Raw genomic sequence first — 18,071 nt, 5'->3', positions numbered from 1 at the left:
TTTACTGTTTTCTTTTTTTACTGTAACACCAATTACAGTAGTGATACACATACTGCAAAACTGAAAACAGTATTTTACTGTACATTTTTACCACGCAGAACTACGGTATTTTAACGTTACTTTCATTATTACTGTATAGTATTTTACAGTTATTAAATGTTATTTTATTGTATTTAATAGTGCTACTTTATAATGAGCAATGAGCAAAAAAATTTCAAAAATTGCACAAATATTATTTGAACTGTTTAAGAAATACAAGAAAAATTAAGAAACTGAAACTTTAACTTCACAATAAAAGTTTATTGTGTAAACCCTACTGAAACAGTAGCAATTATTCAATATAACAAAGCAACAGAACACTAATGAACAATTGATCATTAAAACCAGTCAACAATTAATGTATCAAAAAGCATTAAAATTTAAAAAACAGGTGAAAATACTGCTACAAGACAGGAAATGATGAAGGCCAAATGATGTTGTGGAAAAGGGACAGTGAAAAAGGGCAGCAGCACTTCTGATGATCCTGCAAAAATGACAAGCAAAATCAATCACTGGAGTAAAAGCTAATCATGCCTCAAATTATTTCATTCATTCAGAAACCAAACACTGCACTATTGTTTTATATATATATTTATATATAAAACACTGTTTTTTTTTTTAATCATTTTTGTTGGCAAAATTGTTTGTTCTCAATTTACAATTACACTAACGTTAATGGGGAAAAGATCCGTCAAGTCAAAACTAGTCATTAACTAGTCTTAACTATAAACTATAAACTAGTCTTCACATAATGTCTGACTCTGTATAGCTTGAATATCTAATTCCATGATCACACTACTAGTGCTTCCACCGATTTAAGAGGGGTGAACACAGTTCATTCTGACCTTAAGAGGCTACATATTTAAAATAAATAAATAAAATAATCTAATTTAACGTGACTAATGTTAATCAAGTACTTTTAAGCTTTTAACATGTGAAAATTCACTTCTAACTTACAGACAAGATTGCGTTAGAGGACATGAAAGCCGTAGGTGATTTTTAAAAAATAATGCTAATGATGAGTTGCTGACCTTTGGTTCGTATAAAACAAAATAATCACTAAGCATTCATTTTTGGCAAAATCTGCCGAGAGGCACAGCGACACGACAAAATGTGTTAAAGTTGAGCAAAGAACTGTACAGTAGTCAAGCAATCTACTTCATGAAATGTTTGTGGTAATATTTTGCGGTCAGTTCGTATTACTGTATTTCAATATGCAGTGATGGCATGTCAGTGAGACAAATAAATCTTTAATAGAGTCATTTTGTTCAATTTATTTTTTATTTTTTTGCGAACACCTCTCCAGTGACATTTCCTCAAATTAAATCATCATGACGTTACTGTGCACAGCATCAATTTAAATCCCAAATTTTTTAAAACAGTCACTGCTGATTACAAACTAACATTAAAGATAGGCTTACAGAAATCCTGTATGCATGATAATATGAAGATTTATTACTCACTGATGTCGAAGCACTTCGTCAGAGATGTAGACAGGACAGAATATGTGCCATCAAATGAGCTCTTGTGCAGCCTTTGTTGGACATCAAGGTAGTATGTTCACCTATACTGTAAAAAAAACAAAATCTAAATAATCTAAAAAAACTATAATTTTATTTATTAAATACTTGCTTAACCATATATAGATGTAAAAGTAACCAAAATAAATAATTTATTAAAATGTGAGGGATACTAAGCATGTTTGGTCTACAGAGAGAAGTAAACGTTTACTTTAAGCATTGATCCTAATGAATCTATTTCTGAACTACATCCAACCTCGCCTCTGAAACAGCATTTTTGAGCATTTAGATCAGGGGTGCTCAACCCTGTTCCTGGAGATCTACCTTTCCGCAGAGCTCACCTGCAACCTTGATCAAGAACACCTGTCTTTATTTACCAACTGCTCCTTCAGATACTATTTAGTTGGTTAGTTGATGTTTGATCAGGGTTGGAGCTAAACTCTGCAGAAAGGTCGATCTCCAGCAACAGGGTTGAGCACCCCTGTTTAAGACAATGAAAAATAAGACATCTAGATGATATTTTATATTCAATCATTTGTTGTGAAATTTAAATGGCTTCTATTCAGTATATACATAAAATAAAATTAGAATAAGAATAAAAAATAATACTCTATGCCAAATAAAACACTTCAGATCTAAATAAAGCAGGTGTTTTTACCTAAAGGTTCCTTTCCTCCAGGTAGTTTAGCTGCAGATCGCTCCACATCTGTGCTTTATTTGGTTCTTGACTTAAGAGTAACTGTAGTCGCATTCCAGGTCCATCAAAATCTGAGCTAAAAAGACAATATGGCAAAAGACAAGACACATATAAATAAGTCTCAGAATAAAATATTTAAAAGGATAGTTTACTATTCTGCCACCATTACTCTATGTGTTTTTAACCAGTTAGAATTTCTGTTGAACACTAAAGCAGATATTTTGAAGAATGTTAGAAACCTGTAACTATTGACATCCATATTTTAACCAAATTTCTTTAAAAAAAATATACAAGTTTGATGTTTAATGGAACAAAAAAAAATCTAACTATTTTGAAACAAGTGGAGGATGCCAAAGATGCTCTTATTTTCATTTTTGGGTGAACTGTCCCTTCAACTTATGACATAAAAAAACAATATTGAACCAAGCTTACAGTTTCCAGGCTGTTTGAAAAAAACAAACACGGCCAGTAAAATTGCTAATAAACACAAAGACTAGTTACAGTAAAAAATCTGTGTCTAATATTTACTCAGCATTTGATAGCCAAATAGCCTAGCCATGGTTGTTTTATTAATTCATTCATTTTCTTTTCGGCTTAGTCCCTTTATTAATCTGGGGTCACCACAGCGGAATGAACCGCCAACTTATAAAGCATTTGTTTTATGCAGCAGATAACCTTCCAGCCCCAACCTATCTCTGGGAAACATCCACACACACTCATACACTACGGACAGTTAACTTACCCAATTCACCTGCAACGCATGTCTTTGGACTGTGGGGGAAACCGGAGCACCTGGAGGAAACCCACGCGAACGCAGGGAGAACATGCAAACTCCACACAGAAACGCTAACTGACCCAGCCGAGGCTCGAACCAGCAACCTTCTTGCTGTGAGGCGACAGCACTACCTACTGTGCCACTGTGTCGCTACTGGAAGAAGAAAAAGAGTTTGTACATGAAACTCCTCACAACAAATCTGTGAACAACTTGACGTTTCAAAATCTAATCAAAATGAGCAAGACATGAACATTACCTTGAACAATCAAGTGAGGAGTGATTGGTAGCATCAGCTTTTCAACATCAATTGCTGTAGCTGCAAAAAAGAAATATAGAGTAAAGATAAGAGTAAAATAAGACTTAACATTTAATAATCTAAATCTATGGTACAACCATACCAATCTGTATGGGGTTAAAATAAACTTGTATACAAATCATTCCCTACACCTGAACACCAAAAATAAAATGTACAATTAATGATACACTATACAATAAGCTCATTAACCAGTGAGAAATAGACAATTAATATGAATTATGTTAATATTAACATTAACTTAAAAGACATGAACTGAATTTTATTATCAGCTCAATTTAATAAAACAGTTTAGACTTGTTTCATTGTGAGTTTAGTTTAAATAACTTACAGTTAACAAATCTAACCATAATGATAACTTAGTCATAATGACCACATAAAGACCAGAGCTTACCTTAACGTTAAACGTTTAACTTTTTATGGTGACTTTGCCTTCATCTCAGTGTTGTGCTGAAATAGAAAATGCAGTTAACGTTACACTGAGTAAAAGTTATGTTTTTTTTCAGGTAACGTTACTATGGTCAAAAACTCACTCAAGATAAACTCACTGTACGTTATCTAATAGTTACCTCGCAAACACTACAAACACGGTCTGGCGTCGAATAACGTGACATAAGAAACTTACAACTAAAGTAACTTGGTTAATTATTTTAAATTACACACACACTACACAGAAATATACACAAAACAAAACTTTAACGGACAGAATTTGACTTTTAAACACTTACCGAGGATGAATTCACTGGAGGAAAAGGCGACAGGTGGATTTCAAATTAGGATAGCCGTTTGCCTGGTGAATGTCGAATCGACTCTGTTCGGTTCAATAAATCGGCTCCTTAGAACAGTAAAGAGTCGAATCCGCCTAAAACCGATTCCTTTTCGTATATTATTGTAAGACACAACAATGAATCATTACTATATCGTTATACTACTCGGCCACACACATTTATACACATGCTGCTGAATGTGCTAGTAAACACGTGTGATAAAATAATTCCCGAGCAAACAGTTCAATCCGATTCGGTGTCGTTTGAGTCCTGAACCGAACCAGTGCAAACGTGATATTGATTAAATAGTAATATTGTTTTTTTTTGTTCACTTTACCAGCGAAAATATTACATATATCTGACTTTAACAATAAGAATAAGGTTCGCTTGAAGTGTTTTGAGAATTAATTTTTTTTTTCTCCCAGAATTCATTTTACACCAACAAGCAAATAGTAATGGCGGATGAGAAAAGCCAGATAATGTCGTAAATATTGCGTTTAATATGTCACGAAATGAAGTTTTAACAGTTTTTCATGCGAGAATGTAGTTCTTCCAAACTCAAATCTGTGGTTTGTTTATAGATATAATGACTACTTTTAAGTGTGCTTTGCCGATAGGGGAGATTCTGACCTCCAGGGGTTGACGGCGCTTTATCACTCAAGTATCCGGCAAACCTCATGCTTTAATCGGCTTAGACATTATTGAGACATGCCCCTGTCTTGGATGGCTCTATAATGAATGTGTTATAAAATAAAGTTTTAACAGTTTTTCATGCGAGAATGTTGTTGTTTTAAACTCAAGCCTGTGCCTTATTTATAAAGATGATGCATATTTTAAAATGTTGTTTTGAAAATGCGGAGATATGTGACCTCTACGGTGGCCAATATGGGCGCCCAATATTCTTGAATCCGTCTAAAGCAGGTTGGTCACTCTGACATTTAAGCTGACTTTGAAATCATTTTGTGTGTTTAACAGTCTTTAGTTACGTGAATCAATTATTTTTGTTTTAATTTACGTTTTGGTTTAGCACATAGTTATGTTTATTTAATATTATTTAATATTTCCATGTTACCTTATAAAATGAAGGTGCAGTGCACCCAAAAATGGAAAACCAAGGGACAGTTTAATGCACTGAACAGTCTGAAGAAACTGGTTAGGTTATTAACTTCACAAAATAATTTGTCAAAAATAAATAAACATAATAATCATAATATATATAGTGTGTGTGGAGTTGTTCTTGGTCATTTGCAGTACTGTATTTAGATACACAGTAACTGATTTTTCCCAAAATTCATTGTAAAATCTACAGTAGCATACTGTTAACCATGTTCACAGTATAGAAAAGTTGAAAATACATTATTATACTGTGAAAACAACAATATATACAGTAACACACTGTGCACAGCGTATACAGTAAAAAACTGTTGAGAAATGCAGTATAATACTGTGAAAACAACAGAAATCGTTTACAGTGTATGCCAGAATAGTTGGCGGTTCTCTCCGCTGTGGTGATCCCTGATAAATAATAAAACTAAGCCAAAAAAATGAATGAATGAATATTTATATTTTTATTATGCTTACATTTTTCATTATATTTGTTTAAAAGTAAGCTTTAACTAGCAATGTATTTTTCTAAAAATAAAAATAAAAAACAATGATATATATTTGAATTTAAATGAGTTTCAGATAGAAAAGCATTTAATCTTATTCCAATGTTGTTTTTGTAATGTGTATTGCAATGCAAAAGTCTTACATACTCTACTGCACATTTAACTAATGGTAACACTTCAAACATATTGTTTATTCATTCATTCATTTTCTTGTAGGCTTAGTCCTTTTAATAATCAGGGGTCGATGGACAGCGGAATGAACCGCCAACTTATCCAGCAAGTTTTTACACAGCGGATGCTCTTCCAGCCGCAACCCATCTCTGGGAAAACATATTGTGTAGTGCTACACAAATATGAAAAGAAACCACTGCAGACCTAATGCTGGTTTAATACGGAAACTGTCTTCGCAAGTTGTGTTCATTGCATTAAAGTTTAATAAGGGCTAAGGTTTTGTATTTCAAGGCATATTTCCCTACATGCACTATGTAAATCCACACATCTTACCCTGCCGCTGGGTAGGCTAGTATTGCTGAGCTGGATTTATTTTTACCAGGGTTCAGACATACTTATCAGATCCACAGAGGCGAGCCCTCAGTGCTTGTGTATATTTATATAGATATGTGCGTGTAGGCTATGTGCATGTCACAGTTTATAGCCAGCATCATTTGAAATAACCTGCTCGCTTCCCCTTTTTTTTTTCTTTAAGGTCTGAGGGAGCTGAAGGAAAGCCTTTATTGATTTAGCAACTGGTACTGTAGGACAAGGACAGTGTTAGGACAGAAAACCTGCTTTACTACATCAATGATAAGTGAATTATCACAGGGATACTATTTAGTCATGTGTACTTGGGCCTTCATTTGCTGATTGCGTTTGTGTTGCAGTAGATCTCAATCCTAGTCTGGCTTTGGTAGGTCATTGCTGTTTGTTTTCTAAGGTTACAATTATACTGTTTTGTTTTTAATTATGAGCAGGTTAGACAGCTAATGAAGTCATTAACTCTGTTCCAAAACCTATTGAGTTGTTGATTTGAAAGCAGAAGCCTTAATTATAAAGAACCTCTATAAGTGACTAATTTGAAATGACCTGCATGATGCAAGTTCACATGCAAAACAACTGCTCAGTTGTGCACCAAAAACACACCTTACAACTAGCTTCTATAAAATCGCAGTTCAATTCATTCATTCATTTCCTTTTTGGCTTAGTCTTTTTATTCATCTGGGGTCCCCACAGTGGAATGAACCATCGACAGTTCTATGTTGAGCTTAAAAATGTGGCCAACATGACATTAACTCCCAAATTGTTCAAAAGTCTGGGTTGAGTAAGGTTTTTTTTATTTTTTTTATCAGTTTATACTTTAATTAAGCATTCAGCTGACGATAATATTTTGGTGATAATTCTGTTGAATAAAAATAAGATAAATTTTAACTCCAATATCAGCATACTAAGAAATTCTGATGGATCATATTGGTGTAATGATGCAGAAAATGTAGCTTTGCCATTGTAAATTAATTATAAATTACATTTTAAAATAGATCAACTTAGAAAATAGATACTGTATGTTATACATTAAATTATAATTATATTTCAATATTTCCTTTGGTTTGGTAAACTTTGATTAGTAGTTTGTGTACATATTTATTCATTATCAAACTATAAGATGTTGGGTAGTAAGCCAAAACAAATCCACCCATACAGAAATCTGGCTGGGTCAGTTGGCATTTCTGTGTGGAGTTTGCATGTTCTCCCCGAGTTCACATGGATTTCCTCAGGGTTTCTCCACAGTCCAAAGACATGCGCTATAGGTGAGTTGAATAAACTAAATTGCCCATAGTGTATGTATGTGAATGCAATGTATGGTGTATGGGTGTTTCCCGGTGTTGGGTTGCGACTGGAAGGGCATCTGTTGCGTAAAACATATGCTAGATAAGTTTGAGGTTCATTCCGCTGTGGCAACTCTTAATTAATAAAGGGACTTAGCCGAAAAGAAAATGAATGAATGAATGAATGAATATCTATAATAAGTAAATAAACACATACATTACATTTACATTTACATTTAGTCATTTAGCAGACGCTTTTATCCAAAGCGACTTACAAATGAGGACAAGGAAGCAATTTACACAACTAAGAGCAACAATGAATAAGTGCTATAGGCAAGTTTCAGGTCTGTAAAGTCTAAGAAGGAAAGTATTAGTAGTATTAGTAAATTTTATTTTATTATTTTTTTTGGATACAGTTAGTGTGATATTCAGAGGCAATTGCAGATTAGGAAGTGAAGTGGAGACTAAATAGTTGAGTTTTTAGTCGTTTCTTGAAAATAGCGAGTGACTCTGCTGTTCTGATGCAGTTAGGGAGTTCATTCCACCAGCTGGGCAGATTGAGCGTGAGCGTGAGCGAAAGTGATTTCTTCCCTCTTTGGGATGGAACCACTTATTACATTATAGTATACCAACATACTAATAATATACTAATAAAACAAACACACACACACACACACATTCAAATGTGAACTTGTGATTTGAACATGTAATTTGTATATGTATTTCCATATATCAGATTTCATAAGATTCATATGCACAAATGAAGATATATATTGGAACTCTACACATCATGCTATATTTTAAACCAATATGAAGGAGGTTAGAGGGAGAAGCAGTTACACTTTGTCTGTCATAAGCTGTCAACTGGGGTTTAAGCTTAGCCGCTCTGGCCAAGATGGAATGTAAATCAAATACTATCACCATTTAAAGAAAAAAAAAGTGAGTAGACTTTACTTGATATTTCCTGCCATGGCTTCATGTTTCATTTGAAATTACGTCAGCTCCAAATGAATAATGCTATATGTTTCAAGGTACTTTAAGGGACCTTTTGGAATTTGTACAGGGGCTTTTCAATACCCAAATGAGGTGGTGTTGTGCAGCATCTACACTTTCATCATCATCATATGTATATACAGCACATGTTATACAATTCTTACTAAGCCCAATCTTTTTAACAGTAAAAAATGAATGCAGTATATAATAATTCAGTTTTGAAGACTGTAGTTATTACAGGATGTTAAGAACATTTCAGTCTTCCACATCCATGACTTAATAGAACCAATTGCATTTTAAACAAAAGCAATAGACACCAAAAGGCTAAAACTGCACCATTATCTGCATTGATCAGAGCATTTTGCCAATCAGAGCCTTTACTCTGTAGTCCTGTGCACATTTACAAGACACAGATTACCTCACATGCCTTCATTTATTATATTCTAAGTTCAGAAGTGCTTATCTGTTGCAAAAAGGGACAAGAGATAAGAGTAAGATAGGAGTTTTAGAATAGATGCCAAAGGACACACAATAACATAAGATGTTAATATTAGGTTGCATTTAGGTCGCCACTATCTAAGGACAATGTTATTTTGATGTTCAATAATAATGTAAAATGACGTTGACCTTTTGTTGATGTTAGGTTGTGTTAGACAGTGACCAAAATCCAACGTCAAGCCAACATCTTAAACCAACATATTATTGCCGTCAAATACTGACATTCATTCGTCAGGTATGGCAACCAAAATTCAACATCTGATAGACGTCAAATTGGTAACATCCACACAACGTAAAGTTGTTACATCATTAGACATTGATATTTTGTTGTTTTTAGGTTGTGTTGAAAAGTATGCAAAATGCAATGTCTGTCCAACTTTAAACATTGGCTATGTTTACATGGACATCATTAATCGAGTTATTTGCCTTAATCTGAGTTAGACAATAATAGGATTAAGGTGTTTACATGAGTTGCTTTTTGAATGTCCCTTTCATGATCCCATTTTACTTGTTATAGAACATAATTTGATTAATGTCATTGTATCATCACGCTATCCACGTTTCCTCCGGATGTTCATGTAATTTTAGATGTTTTATTTAAAATATTTTGATTTTAACTGCAGTTGGTCCTTTTTTGTCTTTCATTCAGAAACATTTCATGCGTGCCCGCAATTACAAACGAGATATTAGATGCGAGTATGAACTGCTGGAAGAGTGTTGTTGATTGGAATTTGATACCGCACACTGTATCAAAGGTGTAGATTTGTTCTTGACGTTGGTGGTAACATTCATTCCTAGAGCGCATACATTGAACAGCACAAATTCTGTTTCGCACTTTTAAAAACATAAATAAAATACTTAATAATATAGAATAAACACTTAATAATACAAAAAACAATCATGTCCAATGCTTAAAAAGTCAATTTACATGATTTTGCTGCAGTCAGGCAGGAGGTATGAATGTAGGTATGAATGTAGAGAGATTGAGATGACGCAATTTAACTGTTGTATCCCGACTACTGTTTTTCACAGTCATGGAGGCCAAAATCGAAACCAGTTTTCGATTAATTACACAGCCTTGGATAATAGTAATTTGGCGAACTCGTTGCGAACTTGACTTTGTGCACATGTAGGTTACTAAGGGTTGATGGAGTGTTATCCAGGTAGATGCTGCACACTGGTGGTGGATGAGGAGATTCGCTCAATGTGTTAAACCCTTTGAGTGTCCAGAAAAGCTCTATATAAATGTAAGGAATTATTATTATTATTATTATTTTATTTTGAAGTTGTTTAAATTACTGGTAGGGACATGTCAGTTTACAATTCAGATTGCCAATTCTCCACCCTTGCACTGTTTGGAAAAAAAAAAAAAACACCTCAGAATTTCATGATGCAGGTGTCTGTGGCCCCTTACTGACTTGGTAGGTGCAGAGTATAGTGCCAAACAGTCATGCGTGTATAGCAGGAATGTCCAAACTTGGTCCTGGAGGGTCGGTGTCCTGCGGACTTTCTTCAACACACCTGCCAGGAAGCTTTTAGTACATCAAGTAAGAATTCGATTAGCATGCATGATTAGAATGTGTTTGATTAGGCTTGGAGCTAAACTCTCAAGGACACCAGTCCTCCAGGCTTGAGTTTGGACACTCCTGGTCTATAGAATATCCTGTTGCAAAATGGAGGTGTAAAGTCTTACATGACATAATAGTAATAATACATGATAATTGTTTGGTTTAAGTGTTTACATGTCTGTGCTGCACTTCAAAAATGCGACTAAAACCAGCATACTCCATACCTAGTTCGATTATGACCTTAGTCAGACTAATTTAATAAAAAAAAAAATAATAATAATACTGTTATGGTAGATTCTTAATCAGAGTATTGTCTTAATCGAATTACTGGTGTCCATGTTAACCTACTCATTGACATCGGCCTGAGATTAGGTTCTGACGTCAACCGGATTTTCATTTTCTAACAAAATGCAACATCCCACGGTATTGGGGTATAACATGAACCTAATGTCATGTTGACGTTCAGTGCCTGCTGGGGAGGCTTCAAGAATTTTATAATACAAACTAAATAGTGAAATGATACGTTACAAAATTAATCCACAAACCGTTCATTTCGACTAATTGGCCTAATTCAGTTCTCACAGCAGAATAGCAGTAACAAAAATATTTCAGTCTCTTCTGCCCCAAAGGTACTGTATAATGCTACAAAAGTGCTTTACATCGAACATTTGAGCTGCATAGACTATTTATACAATGTTTTTTGCCTGTACTTCATTACAGTTTAATGTCGCTTTTGCTCATTCTTTGTAATTGCATAAAAAAGCAATACATTATTCAAAATATCTCGCACAATGTGCCAAGGTAGAAAATCATTTGGGTTTTGCATGAGGTTTAATAAAAGATAACCGAATTTTCACTTTTGCGGGGGAACTATCCCTTTAAAACATGCTTCGCATTGGCGCATATCTGAAAGCCTGCCCTTTAGATTCAGAGGTAATTGAGGTCGGTGCTCATGTGCGTGAAAACAGAAGCGCAGCGGCACATGAATCTTGGAATTTTGTTGAACTTCTCAGTCTTATCATCCTCGCTCACTCTAATAGGGCATTCCTCTGTGATCCCATCAAACTGAGAAGCAGACCATATGTAGCTTTTGAGATGATTAGACGCACCAAGCATTTCATTAACCCGACCTGAGTGATTAAAAGGGGCAGATCCATTGATCCCCTTTGTGGATCAAGCATTATTACTCTGAGACAGTCTTCATACAACAACTCTGATTTCCCTGGCTTTCATTGGATGATTTGCAGGCACTGACCTTTGCAGATCTGGAGGTGTTGGGAAAAGCCTAAGCGTTCATGCAGAACAGTGGCATGAGTTCAGAGACGTTAGACATGCAGGTTGTTCAGCTTATACTCGACCTTTCATTCCCCCTTCTCACGTCCTTGGTTCTTGTGAGATCACTGAGAGGTGAGGTGCTTGGTTCTAATAAATCGCATAGAGAGAAAGAAAGTGAGGATCTGCTCTGCACTGTATTATGTAGACTTATGCATACATAAACCAAAAGCAGAACAATAATATGCTTTGACATAAGCCTTTATTCATAGAGTAGCTAGAAGCTAATGAGTGGACTGAAAGAGCCCATAATAATGGATGCTGTCTGCTTTAATGCATTTCAGGTGTGTTTGGCGTCTAGCTTTCACAGAGAGGCTAGAGTCTCGCTGGCAATATAAACAAAGCTGGGGAGCTATAGATTTTATGACAAGCATCAGTCTTACTGGCCTGAATAACAGTGGAAGCGGAAAGCTTCGGTTCTTCTGAGATATTTTCAAATGTTTATCTTATGCATGCTGTTTTATTGACGCTGAATCCCTGAGGAACTTGTCGATTGTTTCGTTCCATACGTGACTGCACATAGGGGCCATACATGCTACCAAGTCAAAAATATACAGCAACGGGAAAACATCAGAGGTTAGCAATTGTCAGTTTCTGTGAGTTTATGATTTAGTTATGTGTTTGTGCAAAATATATATATTTTTATTCCCAATGTAAAATAAAGTTTGTTTTGTTTTAAAAGAGCGAATAAATGTATTTGTAGAAACAGCCCTGACTTTCAATCACCAAAAGAAACCATTTATTATTCTGACAAATCGTAATTTTAAAAAAATAGCAAGCACAAGAAAAGGTAAAAAGTCCATGAATTTCACCATTGTTTTAAATTCTGAACGCCACAATTTTCACAAATATGTAAAAGCAAAAGCCAAATATACATTTTATGGATTAGAATTATTGAATATCATTTTTATGTCAAAAATTTTTAATATATTAAATAACAATCATGTTTTATAAACACATTTTGTACATTTCCTACTTTAACCCCTTCAGACCCTGCATCCATTACAATGGACATCACATGACATCCCATTTTTCTGAAATTTGTAACATAATTCAGGTCTGAAGGGGTTAATGAGATAAATAAATACTTTTCCCATACATCAACAGAAAGCTTATTTATTCAGTGTAAATGAGAATTTTCTAAAATTGACCATATATTTTTGTAGCCCAGGGTCACAAATGTTGAACCATTCTAAAGCATCTTTTGTAAAATAACTTTCAAACTATAAAAAAATGATTTGGTCTGACCTAGATAAAAACTCACCTGCCCGTAGCTCTTTAGTAATTCAACACGAATCGCCGCTTCAGGTGGTTTGGATTAGTGTTGAAGCTCTCCAAGACCAAACTTGTCTGTCATTTCAGGAACTGCTAAAACAAAGACACAAATATTAACAGTTTACTAAAGCAATACTTTCAAGTTCTTGAACCTGATTGGCTAAAAGCTGTACTTTATTCTAGTGATAGCAGCACTGTCTCTTCACATGTGTAACACTCATCACTAGGGCCAGACAGAATCTGCAGACATTGTTTGCTATTTCTGCGCAGCGTTTTGTAACAAAAAATAAATAAAAAATCTGTGCATTTATGTGGAATGATTTTGGGAGTACCATAACTAAAAACCTAATATATGAAATAAAATAAATGAAAATAATACATTTTTAACCTGTGTTTAATGTTTACAATGCAAACTCAATTATATCCACTTAATTGGTAAACAAAGTAAGAATCTCATTTGCGTATCTCCTAAAAGACAGAAAAAATTATTTTACGAACTGTAATGGAAATAAATCATATGAATGTTCATATTTGTCAATATTATTACTGAAATTAATTGAAAAACTGAATAAATATAAATTAACACACATTTACACAAATAAATAAATAGACTCAATGATGGGCTTAAATTCTGCAGAAATCTGCAGATCTCGTGCACGGAGATTCCTTAAATGCTCCTTTATAAATAGACAAGTTACCATTAGAATCAGAAGGTCATTACTGACCATATTTGGAATGGTCGTGAATATTAATGAGCTCTCTGACACTCACTGCTCACACACACATCATGATGTACTCAGAAATAACACATGCAAAATATTCATACTTCATTGTCAAAACATATTTTAACAAAATAAGTTGATGCTTTGTTAAATCTTTTTTTTTTTTTTATGAAGTAGGACAGAGGTTTATTTTAGGTTTATTTTTTATCCAACGGAAAAACACATTTTTCTTCTTAGTTGTGTTTAGTTTTTCCAATTAAATATAGACTATGAATTATACTCGACAAAAGGGAGCGACCAAGATGTATTTCGAGATTTTTTTTAAGCTTTAACATATATGAAAGCATAACTGAGACAGAAATTAACCTCTCTATAAACAAATGTAGTTTTAATTTGTACTGTTTTTTTTATTTTATTTCAGATAGCAAGAGCTGAAGGATATGTTGTATGAGGCTCATGGTATGACTATTTTCATGTACTGAACTCTGATTATTTAGCCATGCCTATCTATATTCAGATTTGTATTAAAGAAGATATTGCCGATGCACACAGTGATATACACTCACGGCCACATTATTAAGTACACCTTACTAGTTCCGGGTTGGACCACTTTTGCCTTCAGAACTGCCTTAATCTTTCGTGGCATAGATTCAACAAGGTACTGGAAATGAGCAGTTGGACAGGTGTACCTAATAAAGTGACCGGTTATTGTAGAAGCTGAAACGATATATTGTGCAGCCCTAAATAATACATATTGAATTGAGTACAAATCAATACAGCACATGAATATACAACATAAATTCACCCACTATGTATACTAAACAGACTACCCCTCAAAATATGAATCAGGAGTTGCTATCCCATCCTTTTAGTCAGCAAATTTAATAAAGTTGGACTGCTACAGCTGATCACATTTCTTATTAATGATGATCAAGCGGCGGATACCACAAGGCTGGTATCTGCCTCCGTAGCACTCCGTCTTGATTTTTTCCTCCCACTAATGCTTTCCGAAATCAAATTAGGAACAACCTGATTAATCTCACTCATTATTTCTATTTCATAATTTCATACACTCAGGACAAAAAAACCTGGAGTCGGCCCAAGAACACACACTGCTTCATTAGTGAAAGGACGGAAATATAAAAATAGTTTCTGGTCATGTATTTTAGGAGCCTGAAGTATTAAATGAGTAAAATACGATCACAGAGCCAAATTGAATGAATGAATACTTTATTTCATTCTGCGGCTCTGCCAGAAATGTTCCAAACGAACAGATTCGCCAAATTACCAAAGTCATTTTAATAATGGACTCTGTTCCAAAAAAGGAATCAATCCTGCATTTTGCAACATCCGCTTTTTATAATGACACTGGACTGAAAGCAGGCCTCATAAAGATTGTGTTTGATCTGCATCGAGTCATTTTTTAACACATAAACATCTTAAAAGCCTATCACTCCTCTTTCTCGAAGTCCCGAGACCAGAGCAAGAAGCATTTGGCTGTTTTTCTATCACCACTCCACTTCCCAAAGCCCAAGTTCAAGTACTACATTAAACAAGTCCTTCAAATTTTCACGAGTCAAACGTTTCCGCTGCCCCAAGACGTTCCATTTGTACATTACATCCTTAAATATCATCGCTCGCTGCACTGGATTACTAAATCATCTAAACTGCCGACTCATCCTTAAGGAAATTCAAATGGCAGAATCACATCCCCACAGAGATCAGGGAATCGGCCAAGTCTGATGTCATTCCGCTAAGCTTTAACTGATGGCATGGATTCAGGCGCATCATATGAACCTGGCAGAAAATCATCTGGCCCCTGTGACCTTGCAGTGTAAAGTCAGACCGACCTTCCCGAAGCAAGATCAACTGAACTGAAATGAATTAAAAAGATGGATTTTCACCATCCTGTGCTAAAGGAACCGCTCGCAGATAAATCAGTTTTTCATCATTTATTCACCTTCAAGTTGGTCCAAACCTTGACTTTATTTATGAGGAATACAATTACAGTACATGGGTATTGGGGATTTAGAGCTTCAAAAAATAAAAATATATAAATAAATAAAGACGTGAAAGACTACAGTCGATAATATGGATTAACTGCAATCTTCTTTCTTATTTTGTGTTGAAGTTATATTTATACTGCCAAAATGCCAACTTGTTTTGATTTAGTTTTAAAGAAATATCTTACTCAGGAAGAGTTTAAAAATAGCAATACAGTGAAATAATACAATTTATATTGTTTTCGGTATCAATAAATTATATAATATAATTTTTACCTGTGAAAACAAAGCTGAAGTAGTCATTCCTTCAGTCTAAAGTGTCACATAATCCTTCAGATTTCCCAGATAATCTAATTAAGTCTTTAAACTGTCAATGTTGATGGAATAGTTGTTTTTTATAGATTTGTTTCAGCCACATATATTAGAAATAAAAATAATAAGAAGAAAATATATCCGGGGGAAACCATTTTGGAATCAGACACTCGCCCTGTCTGGGTAATGCGTTTGAATTCAAACTAATTAACGTTCCTTAGAAATGACTAGCTTCCATTTTGAGGGAGGTAAACAATAACAATGGTCCTAACCTATTTCCTCTATTACATTTTTAAATTTCCAAAGCTTTTGAGAATCCAAAAAAAGTCCACATATTGATAAATAATTTTATGACAATGTTTTAATGTTAAGATGTGATTGAATTGCCTCTTGTTACAGTTATGAAATAGTTTGACAGCAAGAAGGAAATGTTGTTGGGCCAGTGACATTAATACAGTGAAATGAAATTTAAATCTGCCATTTTATCATTATCACATGATACCTGCCACAGTTGTGTCATATTACAAAACTGAAAATACTATTTCATAATTACCTTTTTTAAAAAGAAGAAAAACTTAGCAGAACATAGTGTTTGTTTGTATGTCTTTGATTGTCTTGTGGCTCTCCATGTAATTCTGTGCTTCCTATTGAGTTGTATTCTTTTGATTGGTTCTCCTTGCTATGTCTTTATTGATTGGTCTATATCATGGGTGCCTAACCCTGTTCCTGGAGATACCTTCCCGCAGATTTCAGTTGCAACCTTAATCAAACACACCTGACTTTAATTACCAAATAGGCATGGGCCAGTGTAAGATTCTGACGGTATGATAATATTGGATAAAAATAACATGGTTTCATGGTATCACGGAATCGTAATTAATGCTCTAAAATATGTTGTTTTTAAATGTCTGGGTAAAAAAAAAAAAACTTTTTCTTCCATTAAAAAGAATAATATATATATATATATATATATATATATATATATATATATATATATATATATATATATATATATATATATATATATATATATATATATATATATATATATATATATATTTCATTTTAAGAAAAAAATATTTTGGAACAGTAGCTTTTGAAGGGTTGGAGCTAAATTCTTCAGGAAGGTAGATCTCCAGGGACAGGGTTGAGCACCCCTGGTCTATTGTATATTTTGTGACCTTTTTTTAAATATTGTTTAATCTTGAATTTCGTTGTTTGGTTAATGAGACTACACTTGGGTTCTGCAAATCTGCATTATGTGATAGAAATAAATATTTTTTAATGAAATTAAGGTATTATCCAGTGGCCTTTTTCACTTTTTTGGTGAAGCATCTAAACAAAAAATCCACAGGATTCTTTGTTGTGATATCAACTACAAATTTAAAGCATAAGAGTCATTGAGTTAAGAGCATTTTAAAGCATTTGGTTTTTATGAATTATTAGTTAAAATAACATAATTTTACTTACACCAAACAAATTTCAAAATAAATATTAAAAAAGTGCTTTTCCTTTTAGTGCTGTCCTGTAACAAACCTTTAAAAATAACAACAAAAAAAGATATTTTAAACAGATTTTTTTTTTCTTTGGAATGGTAGCATATATAAAATACATTTTAAAATGTATTAAAAATATATAAAATATAAATTATATACACACACACACACACACACACACACACACACACACACAACAAAATAAAAAACAGTGCTGTTTACAAACTAAATAATAAATATACTAAAAAGACAACAACTGATGTATGCTCATTTTGAAGGACAAAATCAGTACAGTAAGTCAAGTAAAAAAAAGACAAAACAAGAAAAGACA

The 18,071-nt window shown here is 33.8% G+C and overlaps 1 protein-coding gene across 2 annotated transcripts in view; it reads right to left on the bottom strand.

The window, feature by feature from the left end:
- grin3ba (glutamate receptor, ionotropic, N-methyl-D-aspartate 3Ba) overlaps nucleotides 1-16,922 on the bottom strand; it is a 125,843-nt gene extending 108,921 nt beyond the window's left edge. Inside the window, exons 1-3 of one of the 2 annotated variants that reach the window (XM_087240894.1) lie at nucleotides 16,798-16,922; nucleotides 13,197-13,300; nucleotides 11,856-12,022 (exon numbers count right to left, since the gene is read on the bottom strand). The gene's annotated coding sequence lies outside the window, so the exon portion shown is untranslated. The remainder of the gene's footprint in view (nucleotides 1-11,855; nucleotides 12,023-13,196; nucleotides 13,301-16,797) is intronic. The other variant, XM_087240893.1, reaches the window with a different exon arrangement.
- Between the last annotated feature and the right edge of the window lie 1,149 nt (nucleotides 16,923-18,071).

Source organism: Danio rerio, chromosome 2 (assembly GCF_052040795.2).
Source record: "Danio rerio strain M-AB ecotype USA chromosome 2, GRCz13ab, whole genome shotgun sequence".
Lineage (NCBI taxonomy): Eukaryota > Metazoa > Chordata > Actinopteri > Cypriniformes > Danionidae > Danio > Danio rerio.
The sequence above is the reverse complement of the archived record's forward strand: the minus strand, read 5'-3'. Positions and strand labels throughout refer to the sequence as shown.